The sequence below is a fragment of the Ambystoma mexicanum genome, chromosome 12 (genome assembly GCF_040938575.1).
Source record: "Ambystoma mexicanum isolate Mex_15411 chromosome 12, UKY_AmexF1_1, whole genome shotgun sequence".
NCBI classification, from domain to species: domain Eukaryota; kingdom Metazoa; phylum Chordata; class Amphibia; order Caudata; family Ambystomatidae; genus Ambystoma; species Ambystoma mexicanum.
In genome coordinates this window covers 1010358983-1010375943 of record NC_090936.1, presented here as the reverse complement: position 1 = coordinate 1010375943, position 16961 = coordinate 1010358983, and the positions used below count along the sequence as shown (strand labels likewise).

Here is a 16961-nt window from a genome sequence, read left to right as displayed (position 1 = left end):
GAAGCAACTGACCTAGACGGAAAGACGGCACTAATCCAGAAATGGATCACTAAAAGAATTAACAGCATCACCCCGGAAAAAACCCTCCCGCCATCAAGAAAGCAGTGTAGAGATGGTTCACGCCCCACCTCAACACGATGAAAAAGAACAACCGGAAACTAGAACAAGAATGGAGGAAAAACTACAACCAAGCCATAAGAATAAATTTATCAACAACAAATCTGAGCACACAAAAAAGGAAATCCTTAAAGCAAAAAGGAAATACTATGACGACCGGATCACAAAAGCCACCAACAAGAATTCCCCCTGGATGCAATAACACATCAGTGCCATCACAAAAACTATGCAATGATTTTGTGGATCGCTTTAAGAACAAAAACAACAACATAAACCAGAGCATACAAAATAGACCAATCAACCAGACCATGCACCCTCCCCCACCTATCGCGCAACCACAGGACTAACAGTTTCGGACAAATGGCCAGAGATAAACTCCTCAAACTGGTGAAAACAAGCAACAAGGCAGGCTCCCCAATGGACTTCTGCCCGCTAGACAGCTATAAATCAATCCTTACACAGGGCACACCATCGGAATGCTATCTAAACATCTTCACTCTCAGCTGAGAAATTACAGCGGGCATTCAAATCTGCCTACATCAAATCACTCCTCAAGGACACAACGGGCGATGTGAAAGACCTCTCAAACTACAGACTGATCTCAAGCATTCCCTATCCAGCAAAACTACTAGAGACCTCGGTCTACGAACAAACAGCGGAACATGTAGAAAACAACCAGCTACGGGACCAGGCACAAGTGGGCTTCAGACCCATAAGAGGGACGGAGACAGCATTTATCTCTATATGGGATGACCTAAAAATCAAAGCAGACCAACACAAACTCAGCACTGATACTACTCAACCTCTCTGTAGCATTTGACTGAGTCAACCATAAAATCCTCAAAGAGATTAGAAGAAATCGGGATCACCAACACAGCTCTGCTCTGGATCAAATCCTTCTTGTCTGAAAGAACAGAAACAATATGGATTAAACCATTCAAATCTGCACCGTGGGACAACACATGTGGAGTACCACAAGGTTACTCGTTATCCCAGCTCCTCTTCAACATCTATAGGTGGCCACTAATCCACCTCATCAAAAGACGCAGCTTCACTTGCTACAACTACGCAGACAGTACCCAAAATATCTACAAACCCGGCAATGAACAAGAGGAGAACAACACTAATAGACTGTCTCAAAGATCTCTACCAATGGATGAACACTAATAACCTAAACTCAACCCAGCTAAGACGGAAATTATGATTACATCAAACAACGAAGGATGCAACCAATATATCTATTAGGGAGAAGTCTCAGAAATGTGCTAATTCCCTCTACCTTAGAGACCCCCAGCAATTTGCTGGATTTTGAGGGAAGGAGCACTCTCCAAACCCTTCTTGATTAGGGCCAATGAAACTAACTGGATGACCATAGAGAAGCTCAAAGTGACTGAAACCAACCCCTTCCCGAGGGACTTCTCTATAGGCAAAGAGAAGGCATGGCAGTAGAAGGTCCCACTTTCTTCAAAGGGGCACCCATCATGCTCTTCATAGTTCTGTTAAACCTCTCTACCAACCCATTGGTTTGGGGATGGCAGGCTGTTGAGAACTTGTAGGTCACTCCACAGTATTTCCACATGGTTTGCATGTAGTGGGACCTAAAGTTGGATTCCCCTGTCAGAGAGAACCTCCTTGGGAAAACCTACTCTGGTAAAAATACCAAGTTGCCTGAAGTGAAGATGTGGGAGGGTCTAAAGGGACCAACAATGTCGATTCCTACCCCCTCAAAAGGGACTCACACCACTGTGAGAGGCACCAACTGTGCCACATTCTTGGCTCCACTCTTGCCAGAAGTCTGACAAGTGTGTCAGCTCTTACAGAACTGCTCTACATCAGACTGCATCTTAGGCCAGTAGAAATAAAGAGACATCCTTTCCTTTGTCTTCTTAAAGCTCAAGTGACCAGCTAAAGGAATCGCATGGGCTAACTGTAGGAACTGAGGTCTCACCTCCTAAGGTACTACAAGTCTTCTGTTGTCCCCTAGGGTAGACTCAATGGGCTCACTGTAGAGGGGGCCATCCTCCCGGTATATCCTGTGCTTCCCTGGCTCTTGCCCTTCCAGCTGGCAAGCTGCCTGTTGGCGAAGACCTTCAAGAGTAGAACACTCCCTTTGACCTCTGTTCAAGTCTGCCCTACAGGGGCCACCTTCTGCAAGCAAAGTCTGCAGCTCAGGATGGGCTTTAGGATCCAGATCTCCAACAGGAGGAAGGTCTTCTTCCAGATCTGTGTCATCAGTAGCTGACTCAACCTCGCCTGGTTGGACCTCACACTCAGCCTTAGCTGGTGGAGGAGTCACTGGTGTGACTTTGGACTGTCCTCTCAGGATGTCCTGGTTTGATGCACAGGAGTGCTATCTTTCTTGTTTCCTGAGACCTTGGGTTTCCCCTTTGGCTCTTGCTTCTTGGAAATAGAAGTTGGCTCTTCCTGTGGACTGGGCGTTAAAGGTTCTTCTGTAACAACCCACTGAGATCCATTTAAAGTGAGCTCTCTGGCCTTCCTAGTCTGCACCTGCTTTCTTTTACTGGGAGGCCTGGGGGTACTTTATCCAACTCCAAGAGTTTTTAAGTCATTCCCCAGAAGGACTCTCCAAGGCACCTCACTTTGTACACTGACAGGTATTCTTACAGTCATATTGTTGCTCTGGATGAGAGCTGGTAGTATTGGAACCATCTGGATAGGGCCTCCAGTAAGCTTAATGCAGCCTTTTGGTGCCTTAGCAACATCCTCAGATTTGGAAAAGGTTTCATCCACCACAGTAATGCTGGCCCCAGTGTCTCCAATGGCAGGGGTCTCCTGACCATTTACAAGTACACTGTCCTTGTAGTATTGTTTGGTGTTATCTGGTATAGTGTTCTACACATCTATATTCTGCTGTTCCCACAGACCCAGGGACACTAAAGAAACACTGGCAGAGACTCCAATGGGGTCTTCAGCCAATAGTTGAAGGTTTCCACTTGCCACATGTACTTCTCCCTCAGGGATGAAGGCTAAGGAGGCAGTGTGGACCCCTGAAGGTTTATCCTTGCACCTGGGACCCCTTTCACATGGCCGGTTGACCAACAAGCATAACATGGGGACTTCTGCTGTCCTCCCTCCGGTTTGGCACCAGAGGTTTCACTAGACTGACCTGGTTTCCCAAATGTCTTACCCTTCTTATGTTTGTGGCCCTTTTTTGGGTGGGAGGATTTAGAATTCCCTTTGTCATTTTTCTTGTGCTGCTTCCCCTCATCCTTTTTATGAGTGACCCCAGAATCCTTGTGAGTAGCCCTGTTAGCAAGCCACAAGTTAGCAGCTGTTGCTAGCTTCTTGTGATCAATCTATTGGATCAGCCAAGTGCTGTCTCAGCTCAGGAGAGCCGGCATCAAAAATAGATTCCAACAAAAATAGATCTCATATTCCTTCAAAGGAGTTCACTCTGTAACCCTTAACCCAACCATCTACATTCACACACCCAGGTAGCCCAAGGGTTACCAACCATCTTTTTGAAGGTCCTAAACCTCTTAAGGTCCTGGGAAGAAAGTTTCCCAAATCTAGCTTCACATTTTCATACTCCAATCTTTGAAATGTTCCCCCACCTCCATTACAGCATCAGTTGCAACCTGGGGGGAGCCTAGACAAAAGCCAATGACTGATTTCCTGTGAAACCCTGAATCCCATAGTTCTATTCAAAAGCACCCAACCAATCAAAAATATCAAGTTTCACATCATACATACTCACTGCTTCTTTAGGCATGCAAAGTCGCTTTGGACTGAAAGACCTAGAAGACTCTGGGATAGAAACATTTTCAAGAGACAATTTCTTCATTTCAAGGGCATGTTGCATTTCCATTTCCCTTAGTTTGATGTCCTGATGTTTGGTTTCAGCTTGGATTTGTAATCTTTTGAACTCTAACTCAAGTCTCATTTTCTAAAGAGACACACATTCTAGACTCAGTGATGGACATTGTGGGGTCCCTGTGGATACACGTTGAGGCAAAATGGCCTGTTGAGGGAAAGAGGGGCTCTCTTCCTGAGACTCCTCTGACTCTTCAAAAATATTAGAGTTCGACTCTGAATTATCATCCTCATTCTAATTTTCCACATTTCCTGGGTTAGTAGGTGTGACAGGCCTACTACCCAGACTTTGATTATTCAACAATCTTGCAATCAGTTCATTTTTCTTTCCTTTAGCAGGGAGATTCCTGACTTTATACATTTCTTTCAGTTGTTCTACTGTTAAAATGTCCTGGGCTTCCTGCCTGAAGTTAACCATATCTGGCATTTTACAATTGCTTTTCTCGTGCCTTGGAAGGTCTTTAGTTGAACAAAAGCAAAGTCAATTTGTAGTGTAACAACTCTACAATAGAGCCTCACCATCTGCCACCAGTGTTAGGCAAGATTGTATGCAGTACCCTTTGGGTGCACTGCAACAACCCTTACCTCCTGGCAATAGGAACCCCACCTTTGGTATATGTCTGTATTACACAAGTTGGTAGCGTGATTGAGCAGCCAGGCTTATCTCAAGAGGGGTCAATGTGAGCTATAGGGGAGTTGCACAGAGATTCACAGTGACAAGTATTCAAATAAACTCTTACCCACAAGGATTCTTGAATAAACAATTATTAATTTGTCAGTTAGATTAAGCCTTCTTCAGAAGGGAGCAATATAACAGTAACACTCAAATATACTCACAAAATCCACACTCTTAATATCTCTAAATCAGTGAGTACCCTTTTGGGATGGCCCACAGACACAACCTACACCCTCAGGTGACTTCAATAGCTAGGGTGCTGGGTACATTAATATAAAACTGTTGTATCTAGAATTATTTAGAAGTAAGTCAAAGGGAAAGGTTATTAGAAAATACAAGAGACCACAAATATTAAGCAGGCAATTACTTTCAGATCCCCCCAATAAGAGATATTCAGTGGAACAGGCTAAGCCAAATTCAATGGGCAAAAGTCTATATGAGCTGAAGCACTTCTTTGCAGGCAAGTAAGAAAAGTATTTGCACAATGTTTCAGAAGTCTTTTTTTATTTTATTGTTTTTTTCAAACCTTTAAAAGTGACGACATATGTACAAACAACAAAGCAACACTTAGACATACAAACAAACAATCATCAGTAGTAGACTTTTGTGCGAGTTCCATTCACAAAGTTATTGTACAGGTTATACCGTGACAGGTTTTACTAATTTGTTTCTCCTACTGGTGCCATCATCAGACATTTTTGAATTTGCTCCAAAAAAGTGTTAATGGAAGTATCAGTTTCAAGTCAGTTCCTTGGTACATCTGGTTCCACCAGTCATCAGCACAAAAGGATGGATGGATTACACTCCATGGGCCCAGGTGGATTGATCTTTCAGATTTCAGCTTAGGGCAAAATAGCACTAAATGTTTGAGTGACTCTTTGTCAACAGACAAAGTTGACATTCGGGTTTTAAGTGCTCATTGTTCTTCCATAAGCGAAGACGTTCAGTAGATTTGTATAGATTTAGCCTGAACAGTAAAAACAGTTTTCTTGCTTGTGGATCTGGAAACAGAGTAATGTAACGCTGCTGGGTATTAAAGGCACGTGCTTCCATTGGCACATCACACATCGATTTGGACATCGCTCTCTTTGTGCATGTAAACTCCCAGTCGATGCGCCAGATTTTAAGCTTTGGCGCATCCGGATTTTCGTGGAGCAACTCGCTCTTGATGTCGAAATTCTGTAGTAATTCTTCGCACCTGTTTGACCACATTGTGATGACATTGGAGTTACCAACTGAACCATCATAGAAGATGTCAAATTGAGGAATTTGTGCTCTAGAACATGTTTTACGATACAGGTTTAGTAGACTCCAGCAGATCCTGGCATGAATCGATATTATCGACAGTTCATATCTTATACAGGCAGTCTTCACGCCTTTCAGGAGTGTTAATACTTTGGACCAAAAGCAGTTCTCTAAAGAGTCCCAAATTTCATAAGAACAGCCGAAAGCATTTTCAGCCCCCGTATGTCAGTACGGGGATAACCTTCTGATGATAGAAGGCCAGCACAGGTTTTAACGAGAATTTACCATATCTTTTGTGGATAATTAGTGCCTGGTTTGCTAGTTGTTTGCATTTTCTTTTTATGTCAGCCTGCCACGGTCCATCCGTTATTGATGAACTTATGATCATTCCCAGGTATTTAACACTGGCAGATATTTGCAAAGGTTCGTGTCCTAGCGTCCAGTTTGGGGTGCATTTCCGCGCGGTTTTGCAGGACCAGTATTTCACATTTTTTCGTGTTGATCAGTAGTTGATTAGAAATAACGTATTGTCGAACTGCATTTAGCTTTCTTTGCAGCCCAATAGGCGTCTGGTCCAGGATGATCAAATCATCAGCATATAGTAGCCAATTTAAGTGCGATTTGGCCACTTTCGGCGGGAATGATTTTGTTGCTCCAATTGCTTTGTCTATGTCAGACATAAAAAGGCCGAATAGTACTGCAGCTAACGGACACCCCTGTTTGACTCCTTTGAAGGTGTTTATTGCTTTGGATAGTTGCCCTAATTGATCCAGCCTTACACGGATAGAGGTGTTTGTGTGCAGTTCTCGGATTGCCACTATTAAATCTGACGGGCATCCCCAACGCTTCAGCTTCTCCCACAGGATCGCTCTTTTGATGGTGTCAAAAGCATATGAAAAGTCTATAAAAGCTAGATAGACCTTTGTGTTAGACTTTATCGCTTCCATATTAATAATGTTTAACAGGAGTAAATTCAGCGAGCATCCCACCTGCTTCACGAAACCTGATTGGCGCTTATCCACGTGGTTCGAAGTTTGTGACCAGGCTACGAGTTTTTGTTGGAGCATCGTGGCGTAGATCTTACCCAGGACGTCTAATTGAGCAATTGGACGATAGTTCTTTGGGTTTGCTCTGTCGCCTTTTTTGAAGATAGGTACAACTATCGCGGTCTTCCAGGATTTTGGCGTCTGGCCACTTAAATTTACTCGATTAAACAACGTTACACAGAACTCTGCCCATTGCTCTGGATGTTGTTTTATAGTGAAATTTGTCAGGCCATCTGGACCAGGTGCCCGTGAATTTTTCGCTTTTTTAATGATGGTCACTATTTCATCTTTTGAAAAAGACAAGGCCCACGATTTAGGTGTTAGTTTAACAGGGCCGTCGGTTGAAACAGGTGCTTTGTATAAAGCTTCGAAGTGAATTACCCAATCAGATTCAGACACCATGCAAACTTGAATGGCTTTTTGGGGGGCGTGCTGATTGTTCATAAGTCTCCAAGAGTCTCTAGAGTTCTTATTTTTTAATACCATCAACATCTGTTCTGCATTGTTTTGGGCCATTACATGCTTGTGAGCTTTTAGCCAGTTTTTGTATCTCTGCTTAACCGCTTTTACGTCGCGTAAGTAAGTTGTGTCCTTTGAACACTTCAGCCTTCGGATGTCTTGACGCATAAGACGCTTTTGTGTCAGCAATTCCCGGTCAAAGAAGTGTTGGCGTACAAAGGCCATATTTTCAAAGCCCGCTTGCTTGGGCTTATAGTGTATCAGAAGATTATCAGTCGACGTTTGGGCAGGTCTTGCAGTAGAGATTTACCAGATGTTCCACATCCTGTGTTTCGAGGCTCAGTCTTACTCTATTGGAAACCACCTGGAGTTGATGGGGCCATAGCCCAGGTTTCTGTTTTGTCGTAGTTGTAAATTCAGTTATTAGCATGTTGTAATCGCTTTCCGTCTTTTCAATAATTTTCAGCGAGGTTATCCGAGGGTGTAGGGCTTCTGATACAAATATGTAATCAATTGTTGACCTTTGCCCATCACGATGCCACGTGGGGGCTGGCGGCATATCGATGTCGATTGCTGCAAGCCAGTTTGAATTGAACAGGTGTGAAAAGCCGCAGGTGTTCCACGAAGCCAATCTACACCGAGCTTCAGGGGCCTCATTCCGGCATTATTGGGGATTTTTGCTGCACAAGGCTGCAGACAACCATTGCCACTCTTGCTTACCGCCACTAGGGCTGAAGGATTGGTTACTAGAAACACTCGATCCACCTTGTTTGGCGTTACAGAGTATAGTGATTCCTATACTCTCTTTTTGTGGCTCCCTCTCAGAGACCTCCAGTATCTGGTCGTGGCAAGAATTACCTAGTTTGTTCTGTTTGGTTCCATCCAAGGGTGCCTTCTGAGTTGATGAACAAGGGGGTGCTTAAACGTTGATGACACTCTGATCCATGGGTTCCGGCATACTCACCCACACTTTCTTACTTGCGGCTTTGTGGGTGTATGGGACCTCAGTTCCATTGGATGTTTTATGGGCCGATTCAGAGTATTTATAGACTTCAAAGCCAAGAGAAAACAGGGCGATATTGGCGTCCAGTATTGTTGAAGCAACAATAGGTGACGAAACGTGAAGCCCCACCTTATCGTTCCTTTTTTCGTTGAAAAACTCCACGATCATCAGATCGTTTGAGCTTATGGCCCATAGGGCAGGTACAAGGTGTAAAAGCCTGATTATGTTGCCTCGGTTCAGTATTAGATCATCGGAGGAATCTAGCCCGTCAATGACCAGTTTGTAGGTAGGGCACTTCAATCTGGCTCCTCCTGACGTACTGGGCTGAAACAATCGAACGTCATTCAGGGAAGCCTTTGAATTGCGAACTTGACACTCACCATGGAGAATCATATCCGTATCTGAGATTTTTACGGTATCATTATGTAGCCTTGATACCGCCAGATTAGCGGGGACATACGGATTAATCTGAATATTTCCAGGGGCCGACGACCCCTGTTCCATAGAGACCCGCATCCTTTTTTCATGTAGGGTCATAAACACTGGACTGTTCAGCGAATTCAGTTGCCCCTGCTGGACTTCCTTTTCATTAATTAGTTGACAGGTTCTTCTTGCAGAGGACCATACATTAGGAGTCGTTTGCGTGCCAGTCACGGAACAAGAGCTTGAATTGATGATACTTGGAACAGTTTGGATAACAGGAAGTTCATTTCCAGGGCCATGTGCTGGAGCATCGATGTTAATTTGTTTGGCGTTCTCTACGTCTATCGAGGTGTGGACGACGTCGCCCTCTTGGTTCTCATGGGAAGAGGTGGCCTCCACATCCTGGATATCGTGTGTTACTTCGTCGTATGTTGATAGGTTCAACAGCTCACTTGATAACTCGTGTTTTGCGATTTCCCACTGATTGAGGAGGCTGCCTTTAGACACTTGTTGATGTTGCATGCCACGTTCTGGACCACGTTTATGTTACGTAGAAATTTCCGTGCACCATGCAGTGCCTTGTTTCTAAGACCTTTTTGATTCTTCGGTTTCTTCACCTGTTTTGCAGGTGGAATAGCCAAGGGCTTTGAGGTCGACACCTTAGGTTGAGACGCCGTGTTGAAGACCGAATAAGTGGGTATTGAAGTCACTGCAGAGGGAATAGATGTAGAAGCTTCAGCACCCAGATCTCCCTGAGAGGAAGATGCCACCTGGGAGTCACGTAGAGCTTGGTTCAAGTTTCCCCTTGCCTGTTCAAAAGCAGTGTTGAATGAAATGTCAGAAGTAATATCTTCAGATGTTGTTATTATGGGCAAGGGTTCTGCGTCTTGCGTGGGCAGATTCTCCGTTATGTGTATCCGACTTGGGGGAATCACCTCACTTATGGTTGGCGAAGTTGCCAGCTTTCCCAGTGTAGGATCCGTCGAGACCGACGGGCCAGGGTGCGCATCTTCCTGGATTACAATCACGTCTGAAGGCTCTTGAGTGTTTTGGTTTACATCCTCTAAACAGCGTTCCTTTAAGGACTTATTACATCGAGTCGGTGTCATGCTCACAGTTGGTTGAGTGATTTGCTGCTTTAGCCGGTTTGAAGTTAAACCATCGTATTTGAACAAAGCTAGCGCCTCTCTCGCTACTTCAGCCAAGAGTTTTATTGTCAATTGCATCGTTTTTCCTTTGCTCTTTTAACAACGTACATGATCCGTCTAGTCTTTTCAAACCTTCTTGTTGGTCATTGTAAGACTGATCACAGACTTGTTCAATCCGGATTAGTTTCGAATGCATTAGAGCCACGACAGTGGTCAGGTCCTTAGTGGCTTCATATAGTTTCATATAGGGGGCCATAGACATCGTCATAGATGAAATTATTAGAGTTTGAAGCTCAGTCTGATGCATAGTGGCTCTGTTTTCAGCACTGAACACTGGTGGCTGAAGTCGATTGGTCATTTCTGACTTTTCTCTAGTATGGCATATTTTCGGAAATGGACGTTCCATCAGCGAGGAGTCTTGCGAGTCTTCCGACAAACATTCATTGGTGGCAGAGCGCTGTGAGGTATGGGTAAAAGACGAGAGGGACCTATTAGGGTGGTGTTGTTGCGTGTTCAACCTTTTCTGAGAGGTCAACACGTGTTCGAGTCCCTCGTGTGGATCACAGTTCCTTGGAGTTTGATTGTTGATTTTGAAGCGTTTGTAGCACACCTTAGACCCTATGTCTTCATTTGCGCCACTTAGTTGTGATATTTGCCTTTTTGTGGTGTGTTTATCAGGTTTCAACGTAGGAGAGGTAGGACCTTTCTTAGTGTTTGCAGGGCATTCTTTATTCATTACTAAAGAATTTTCCAGAACCTTTGTCACGACACTTAAGGAATTTTTCCTGTTTTCAGTGAACGGAGCACTTGGGTCAACTTGTGTCATACACACAGGTCTGTCGGAGCGGTGATCATATTGGCATTGGACACGGTCCTGACCCCAGCTCATCACAGACTGTGTCGAGTGAGCAATCTCATCAGTTGAGAAAGAGCGACACAGAGCCATGCGGGACAGATGAACGGGGGAACTGGCACTTAGTGGAGTAGGCTGGACGGGGCTACTACCTTGCTGCAGCACACCAGGAGTCACTGCAGACAACAGAGATGCTCCGTCACTCCAGCTATCTGCCCGGTTCGCGCATACAGCAACGCGCATACCTCCCAAACCGTCGGGGGCGCGCCCTCCCACAGGCCCCGCCCCCCGATGAACCTCCGCAGGAGCAATGACGGCTCGCCTGCCAACATCGCCGGCTCCGGGGCCCTGCACCCCCGCCTCATCCAGAAGCGGAGAATCGGACAACCCAGCAGCGGGTAAGCCGACCGGTTTTTCAAGAGTTATACACGCGTCCTGAACAGCAATGCACATGTCGCCTTCACATACGCTGGTGCCCACAGATAACCGGCCCGCCTGTGGAGCTACAGAGGGGACCTCGACACAGATCACGTTCTCAATCAACGGGTTCACATGTGATAGGGGTCGCGCCACTTCACAGAGTTTTAAATCAGCCGACACCACGTCTGAGTGAGGACGTGCAAATGAAATCTCCGGCGTCAGGTGATTCTTGGCGAACATAAAGCAGCTCATCAGCAACAGAGGCAGAGTTTGATGAACATGGAAAAAAAAAAAAAAGAAAAAAAAAATCGGCTTTCTTTTCTTACCGGTGTACGCGGAGTGGTTTCAAGCAGCGCCTTCTCCTCGTGTCGTGTTTGCGCCCTTGTTCTCAGGGGAGTTGGAATGGAGTCCGACATGATTGATGTGTCCTGGCTCCACAACTCGCCAAACAGCCCAACAGCGGGGATATCTCAGCCCTTCTCTCCTCAGGGCTTAACGCCGCAAGGGCGGTGGAGGCGGCCACTTATAGTCAGCTGATGAGTCAGCTGAGTTGGTTAAAGGCACACGCACCTCCTCTTCTCTACTCCGGGTAACAGCCAAACAGCGGGGATCTCTCAGCCCTTCTCTCCTCAGGGCTTAACCAGAAGTCTTTGAAGAAAAAGAAGAATCAGTGTAGGCCACAAGCCGTTAGCCTTGTGAGTAGCAGAAGATGCAAGCAACTCTACAGCAAGAGGTAAGTTCTCTCAGACTTTTACAGTACCTTTGTACTGAAGAAAAAGTGCAGCAGATGACTTCTGCTCCTAAGCAGCTCTGCAGATCTCACGGTTCCAGGGCCTCAGTCGTGGGGACAAGAGGGAGGACTTCTGGGGACTCCTGCACTGCAATGGGACGGTCACCGCTCGCAACTGGCAATCTTCAAACAAGTGGCTGTTCGTTGATTCAGCTCCTCCTGTCTACCGCAAATAGAACACCACAGTTCCTGGCTGTCGAAATGGACTTTCCTTGCCTCTGGGGTCCCGCACTCTGTTGAGGGGGCTCAGGCTCGGACAGTCCTGCTTCCTGGGAGTCAGGAGGATCTTCCTGGAGCTCTTGGCCAGCTTAAAAGCAATGCACACAATCTGGTGTTCCTCTCCCTGGCGTTTTCGGTTTCCAGCAGCAACTCTGTGGAAAGGCAACCAGCTCCCAGAGAATATCCAGTTGGTCCCACCAACTCAAGGAGAGAAGCCGTCCTTGCAGGGGCTTCTCTGTCGATACGAATTTGGCTCCACTGGGCAAACCAACAGTCCAGGAGTTGCAGCAGGCGTCCTCTTCAAGTTCTTGTTTGGTTCCTTCGTCCAGTGGTCGACTCTGCCTTCCAAGCCAAAAGCCTTGCCTTTTATTCAGTTCTCTCCCATTCATTCCAGCCTAGCTGTCAGTCACCCAGCGGGGTGGCTGTCCTTGCCGGACAGTCAGCCGGCCAATCACTACAGAGTGCATTTGGATACTAGGTAACCCCTCCAGCACCCTATTGTAAGATAGTGTGTGCTGGGTCTAGAAAGTTACAAATGTAAGTCAAGTCAATTTCACTTTACTGCTCTGGGAAACAGTTTATCCAGAGAAGGAATTTAAACCTTGGGAAACCTGAAATACTTCCCTGTGCCACTATGTGACAGAATGTAAAAGAATATGCCTATGGAGTTTGTCAGGCTCCATAACCAAAATAAACACAAAGTTCAGAAATCACATTAAAATACATGAGAGAGTGGGAAAAAGGGTCTCACTCTCTCCAGGTAAAATAAAATCAAGTCCTCAAAATCCAGATGCTGGGGGTCTCTAAGGTGGAGGGAATTAGCACATGTCTGAGAATTGTCCCTAACACTCTTGGAGACCAAAGTTTGAAGTATGAGAACTGACAGGAGGATTCTTAGAATGCCTGTTTGCATTTTAGCCAGCACTGTGGTAAGGAGGTGTGGCTAAATCCCTGCTAGCGAGTCATGGCGATCCTGCTAGTGTAAGGGTGCCATGACAGACTGAGGAGAGTAGGCGAGCCAAGGAGACCGATTATGTGCCCAGATGGACCAAATGTTTGTCGTGGGACTCAACTGCATTATAATGGCAGAGGTGATGTGCATTTTAAAGTCTAGTAGTGAATTGATTCAGATGTATGCGTGTGAGTGGCCTTGCCGCCGGCGGCATATGGCTATGTTCCATTGAGATGGAGTGCTATTCATACCAGGGGATATGCCAGTGGGAAAGATGCAGGGTAGTGGCACAAAACAGCAGCAAGTTTCAAAGTGCAAGCCTACAACACCATCCTTGTGAAAAAAGATACACAGTAATGGCACAAAACAATAGCTAGATTCGAAATACAGCCAGAGCCAAACAGGCCCATTGCACTATCCCTGTGGAAAAAGATGCAAGGCAGTGGCACAAAACAGTAGCTAGATTAAAGATATAGTTCGATTCAGAATACCAGCATACAACAGTACTAGACACTATAACAAATCGTCATTCCCTGCCTGATTGCTGCAACAGACAAGTGTTGTTGCATGGCAGGGGCGCCCAAGACAAACAGGCAAACAGGCGATGGAGGTGCCCTTTGCCTTAGCTCTCAATAAAGTATTGATGTTCCGGTCACATGGGGTTCCTGAGAGCCAATCCAGCTCAGAGGGCGGGCGGTGAGGGTGGGGAGAGGAGGGCCTGGGCTGACTGAGGCCAAGTGTGCTTGGAGCGCACCATGCGATCGAAGGGCAGGGAAGGGATAAAGAAATCACCATTCTACTCCCGGACAGGTGAGGAATCCTCTGCGCTCTGGAGGTAATGGAGATGGGGTGCATGGAACAGTGAAAGAGGATATCTGAGCCTCTTTGGTGTTCTGGTCACGTGGGGCTCTTGAGAGTGGGAGTGGGGAGAGAAGGCTGACTGAGGCCCGGTGTGCTGTGAGCAAACAACGCTATTGAAGGGATAAATAAACAAATAAAATCACTGATCACGGCCAGATGTGGTATCTTCTGTGCTCTGGAGGGAATCAGGTGTCGGGTGGTAGAGCAGGACAGGTAGAAGACTTAACATTTGCAATCGCGGCCTGCACCACCAAGCTTTCCGGGGAAATAGGAGTTGATAGGAAAGCTGGATCTGCAGCTCCCTGTCGACCACAGTTTCTCCTATGCTTATCGTAAGGGGGACTCTACTGCCATATTAAAGGGTTGAGTTTCCATCTTGGGACCCTCGTCCAGGATGTCTCTTAATTCTCGCTGAATTTTCGGCATGGACGGAGTGGTGAGCCCCAGGATATGATATAGGTTCTGTATCAGCCACCCTGGCCATCAGCCTCTGAAAGGATGCCAGAGGCTTACCAGAGTAGGGGGTTGGAGGGAACGTAAGAATACCCTGCTCAGGGAAGGTGTTTAGGCTTGCATGAGCTGACCACAGGGGGTACCCCGATGATCGCCAAAGATGCAGTGGGTTGCGCCAGGGCCGAAGCCAACAGTGCAGTCACTGGAGCTGCTGATGCCGAAAAAAAACCAGGCACTGCCTTGTCGAAGATGTAAAGAACCCATTCGCAAAATGTTTCCATTCCTCCTGGGTGGAGGATGGAGTAAGTAGGAAAATGTTCCCCTTCGGAGAACCTCTGGATCGGTGGCTCTTTTTTGGAAAGGGAGGAAGAATCCCACTGCGGGGATCCACGCTGGAGAGCAGGACCTCTTACAGTGCTGCTTTTCCATATACCGAGGGGACATTTTCTCAGACCGACGCTCTGGGTTGCGTGACCGCCAACGAGCCCACGCAACATCACACTTGTCTTGTGAACCAAAGTAAAACATTCTGCTGCCTGTTCCCAGAGGGACTTCGGGTGCATGGACTGACAACCCACATTCCTGGGCCCGATGTCATGTATATTTTTGCTAACTGAGTGTTGTGTGATATTGCCTGCTTGATTCCTTTTTCTAGTGTGTTTTGGGCCCATTATAAATTGAGTAGGTTTGTACATACCTGTCTAAGCAGTATTGTGTGCTTCACTGTGTGGACTCATTGTGGACCCCTGACCACACTCACTCACTCACTCACTCACTCCCTCCTGAGACTAAGTCTTGACCACTCTCCACCCTTACCTTGATTGGGTTTGGCTAAAAGTACGGTGGCCACCTGAAACCTAGTCAGATTTTTTTTTTTTTTTTTTTTAGTGCACCAGTCCTGGAGGTACCGCAACACCAGGTTGATGCGTGGAGTGGAGAGAGCAAGCCCCCACTCCATCTCCCTGCTCCAAAAATCAACTCAATATATTAGAAATGCATCTTAACACTGGAGAACAGCAGCTACCATACATGGCACAGTAGGAATTGGAGTTGAAAATAACCCCTGAAACTTGGTCACAACATGTGAACCAGAGCACAGAAATCTTCTGGATGCACTACCACTAGGGATTGAGCATATGAAATGTTAGATTGTGTTTCACAGACAGCAGTTTGAACAAACTCCTTTTCAATTGCATCCCACTGTGCGGATAAGGTTACAGGGAAACTAGAACCTAACAATGTTAGGAGAATATGCTGGTTAGCCGCATAAGGTGTACATTGAAGAGATTTACATTTTAAGAATTCCTGTTAAAGACACTGGTTTAAAAAGATTATTGTTGCCAGCATAATTAAACACATACCCCCTTTAAAGGCCCTTTGAAATATACGAATCTAGTTCCCTCCATGCAAGTACCAACTGTTTGCAGTCCCTGCCATCCATAAGGGACACTATTCTTTTTAGGCCTGCTTAAGTGATACCAATGGAAGTGGTGAAGTGTGGACATCCATTATGTCGCCTAGTTTCTAGATCATTTTAAAGCAGTGATACCCCCTGCCTGGAAACCTCTATATTTCCTCTCTACATGTACTTCCTAGAATACCCTTAAAAGTAGATTGTTCGAATTGTATCCATATTGTTGTGGCCAGATGTATCTTCTTGGGGTACAGTGCTCTGTTTCACATATAGGTTTGCATTACATAAAATGCAGTACACAGAGGCAGGGACTGGTAAGCGAGGTGAATAGGAGCAGAGCCATTGAACAATTCCAGCCAAGTGAGTAGGGAGCACTGGGACCCATGGGATTGATTGGATATCCAAGGAGAAAGATCAGGGGGAACGATCGGACACACAAGAAGTTGTAAAATCAATAAATGAATCTTTTATGATGCATTAAGACCTGAAGCGCAGGACTGGGATTCGAACCTGTGTTGCTCAGTGTGGTCTTGCTTCCAAAACAAACGAGTTGCCCCTTAGCTATCCATCTGGCCTAGGGGATAAATAGAACACACACTAGGGGGACAGACAGGTGCAGGTATCGGGCAATTAGGAGGAAAAAAGGGGGCAGATAAGTGAGTGGAATGGACTAAAAGGGGCTGTTGGAGGAAGAGGTTAAGTGGGGTTGGGGGAAGCCAGCAGTGATCGGATAGGCTGGCAAGGGAAACAATGTTTGGAAAGTGGCAAAGTAAGAGGACACCCCAAGAGCCAGGTGGGGATGGGGGATGTAGTTCTATAAGGTAACCAGGGCATCCTCTGTTGAAATGATTTTCATAAGTATTGTCATTGTGGAGCAATGCCCATCTTGTCACTAAGTAGTGATGTCAACATTTATAGGTTCAAAGATTCAGCAAAATGTAATTATATTTTTGTGAAAGTGTTAAAACCAAAAACACAACTAAAGAGAAAAATCTCCTTCGATCCCACATCGACCCCTGGAAGCCACAAGGATTCTAGGTCCAGTGGT

General features: G+C 46.0%; 1 protein-coding gene and 1 pseudogene across 3 annotated transcripts in view; both read right to left on the bottom strand.

Moving 5' to 3' along the window:
* Positions 1 to 16961, bottom strand: part of IRF5 (interferon regulatory factor 5) — a 215697-nt gene that overhangs the window by 67634 nt on the left and 131102 nt on the right. The window lies entirely within an intron of this gene.
* Positions 15382 to 15544, bottom strand: LOC138514792 (U2 spliceosomal RNA; annotated as a pseudogene).